A 4,190-nucleotide genomic window follows, 5' to 3' on the forward strand; every position below is an offset into this window, starting at 1 on the left:
TTGCCAAAGCTTATTCTTTGCAGATCAAGTTGAGTCTTCCATATAAATAAACGTCTCCTCTCTTCTCATTCGACACAACGAAAATCACAGAAAATAATACTTTCCAGCAAGTTTCTCCCTTCTTAATATCATAAGTGTCTTGAGAGTTATAACATAGTTATTTCGGTTTACAGATTCTATTTTGGGTGTTGCATAATAGTCTCATCACGTTTGTATCCTGAGATTCAAAAGTCGCTTCATACAGTCACACATTACCAGCGATTTATTAAGGAAAAAGATCATATCTCAACTCCGTGTTTCCTCTGTTTTCAATCAGTTTTCAAAGTCTTATTTTCTTCTCATACTTTAACATATTATTTATAATATTATTATTTTTATTTGTATTTTCGATCCAAATTTTTGCGGTCTAACACAACTCACTAACCAAAAACATCATCTCAATATATCATATAAAACTTCATGGAAGAAAATGTTTTGTCAAAAACATAAATCAGATTAAAAAAATATTACGTCAAACAACAAAACCACCATTATTTAACTAAGGATTTCTGCTTTCTGGTTCCTCAAAACAAGATGGAGTAAAAGAATTTTACTTTTAGTCATTTGCATAATTTTCTTCAATGGTATCTCGGTTAATGAGCATGAAACTTTTTTTTTGGAAGACAAAAAATTATAGGCTTAAATTAATGACATAAATATAAAATTGCAAGTTAAACCAACATTGACGCTATAAAAGATAACCTTATGTATTTGGCCAAGACGATGAGCTCAATATGAGGATTCCAATCACGATACAAACCAAGATCTCTAATTTTATGATATAGACTTCCAAAACATATTTCTGAGCGCAAAGTGGATTCCAAAATGTTCCACAAAGGTTTTGGATCCTCTCTCCTCAGTACCAGTGGCGAATTTAGAAACAAATTTAATTAGAAGCATAAATTTATAAACAAGAGTAAAAACTTAAATTAGGAGTAATTTTTCTTTTTTATTACTAAATTAAAATATAATTAAATTTACCTAAATATTTTTTTTTTAAAAAAAAAAAATTGTAGGGGCACATGATCTCATTCCTATTTCACTACCTCAGCCCTTGCTTCACACCCACCGCCACCTTCTCCGCTTATTCAGTTTTCAAACAAACATCTTCACACACACTCTTTGTCAGAAAATAATCTCCAGACGCGTTCATGGCAGTTATGTGAAAAATGTGTGCTTCTTCTTCAAATCCAACTCTTCCGATCAATGTATCGAATTCACAAGAAAATAAGTAGCAAGAACGAACATAACATAACGCCCCTGTCAAAGTTGAAAATGTTTTATTTTTCTAACATACAAAATTATTAAACAAAGCTTTTGGGTAGCTCACAAATGTAGTTAACAATAACAAATCATATACTCTAATGAAATTTAAAATTGCATGTTGAAAGAGTTTATGAGTAATTATTTATACCTCTCCTTATCAGAATCATGTTCTTATTATGTGCTCGCATCAAAACAAAGAATCATCACTACGACGCAAGAATAGTTTTTGCTTTCCTCTTTGCTTGGAACCATTTGATCTTATAAAACATAGGATTCAAAGGAAGAATTGAGATGCAAGTAATAATGAAAACCCTTGAGCAATAGCATTCATTGAAGCTCAAGAAAAGCGCAATACAAGACCATCCTAATAAAGTCTTTGACTGTATTTGTAACACAGAAAGATTCCAAAGTCTATAATTTCAAGTGAGGCATCAATTATTTATATTGTTAATATGTGTTTTACTTTCAAGTTTTGTATATATATATATATAATTTAAGATTGAATCAATGCTTCATGGTACACTTCATAAAATTTCTTGAATGTATGACAGTATGAGCTTAAGAGATAGATAAACTGATTTACCTTTGGAGAGAAAACTAATTCTCTGTCACTGAATTCTTTTCAAAGATAAACGCAAACGATTTGTCATGAGGATATACTTCATTTTAACTTCTTAAATCTGCACACAAACAAAGGAAATATATTAAAGTTATTTTAAATCTTCTTCAAGACAAAACAAAGAGTTTGTATGTTTTTCACACCTTCAAGCAACATGATTGGTTCTTCGTTGTTGTACGATTTCAATTTCCAGAGAATAAAACCATTATCATCCAAGTAGACTAGATTGATTCTATGAGCATCATCACATCCTTGACTCTCTGCAAACATAGTTAGATAGTAAACCTAAACATATGATAACTGTTTTAAAGAATCACATGAGTTTTTATTGGTACTTTTAGATAGCATTTCTGTTGCGTTTTGCATTTCAAAATTAACTTCTTCAGCATTCATTTGTCATAAAATTGCAATATGTTTTCACTCGTCAACAAAATCCTATTATTATCTGTTACAGCTTTGCCCAACTCTCCTTGTAATTTCTGCTCTAGTTGTTTTACCAATAACAAAAATGTTTTCAAATGAATCAAGTGTTGTCAAACTTAAATTGTAACGACTAACTAGATTTTAAAATTACCTTATTTTTTGCTACTTGCAATGCTTCTTTTGCTTCTCTTTTCCTTTCAACAGATTCATCAATGCAATTCCGCATCAACATAAATATATTTTATCACAACATGTAAACCCTCAATCACTATAAAACTCAAGAGAACAATTCACTCAGTGCTTGAATATATATCCTTATAACTTACGTATATGAAACACTTGACACATCAGAAGTTATAATGATATATATAAAACATATTGAATGAATTGTTCTCTTGATTTTAATGGTGCTCGAGGGTTTACATGGTGTAATAAAATATTCATGATGATGATGATTTGTATTGATGAATCTGTTGAAAGAAAAAAAGGAAGCTAAAGAAATGTTGAATGCATTAACATATAAGGTAACCGTAAAATCTACTTAGTCTTTAAGATTTAAGTCTGACTCACTTGATTCGTTTTAAAACATATCTGTTGTAGGTTAAAGGACTAGAGCAGATGTTACAAGGTGAACTAGGCAAAACTGTAACAGACAATAATGAAATTTTGTTTATGAGTGAAAAACTATTTGCAATTATATCACAAATAAATGTTAAATAAATTCATTATGGATAGCAAAACGCTATAGAAATGGTATCTAAAAGTACACATTTTAAAATCTTTTGATTCTTTATGACAATTATCATTTTTTAGAAGTTTATTCTAAATGTTCTAAATGTGTTTGCAGTAAATCAAGGATATGATGATGCTATTAGAACCAACCTAGTCGAACTAGATGACAATGGTTTTATTTCTCTAGAAATTGAAGTTGTACAACAACGAAAAACCAAACATATTTCTTAGAAAAAAAATCAAAAGCTTTGTTATGTCCTGAAGAAAAGTTGTAGTTATTTTAATTTTTTTTTTCTTTTTTGTGTGCAAATTTAGAAAGCTGGAGTGAAACACTGAAATATGTCCTCATGAAAAAAAAATTTGCACTTATTTCTGAGCAGAAGCCTTATATAGAGATTTATTTTTCTTTCAAACAATATATTATTTCATCTCTCTCTTAAGCTTATAATCTCAAGGAATTTATTAAGGGTACCTTTTTAGGTTTTAAGATTGTTTGATCAATCTCAAACCACATCTATTGATCTATATGTACAAAACCTGCAAGTACAGCACATGTTAATTGCATAAATAATTGATGTTTTACTTCAGACTTTGAAATCTTTTTGTGTTACAAATACAGTTAAACACTTTCTTAGCATGGTTCTTTATTGTGTTTTTCTTAAACTTTAATTTGTTTATGGGTTTTTTGTATTTTGATTTGCATTTTCAACTCTTCTTCTGGATGAAATGGCTCTGAGCAAAGATGAAAGCAAAAATATTATTGAGTCGTACTGATGATTTTCTTCTTATTTGCGAGCATATAATGAGAACATGATTCTCATAAGCAGTGGTAAAAATGGAGACTCATAAACTCTTTAAGCATGCAATTATAATTTGAATTTGAGTATATGTTTGTTGTCTTAACTACGTTTTTGAACAACCCCAAAGCTCTGTTTTGTAACTTTTTATTCTAAGAAAAGAAAAACCATTTCATCTTTGGCGGTTGAGGCGTGTTGCTTGTTCCTGTTACTTTACGTTGTGGTTGCGGTAGCGGTTGTTGTTAAGGTGGACGCGGTTGAGATGTACAACCATTTTATTGTTAATTCAATATATTGATTAGAAGACTTGGCTT

Source organism: Eutrema salsugineum, unplaced genomic scaffold (genome assembly GCF_000478725.1).
Source record: "Eutrema salsugineum unplaced genomic scaffold, Eutsalg1_0 scaffold_9, whole genome shotgun sequence".
Lineage (NCBI taxonomy): Eukaryota > Viridiplantae > Streptophyta > Magnoliopsida > Brassicales > Brassicaceae > Eutrema > Eutrema salsugineum.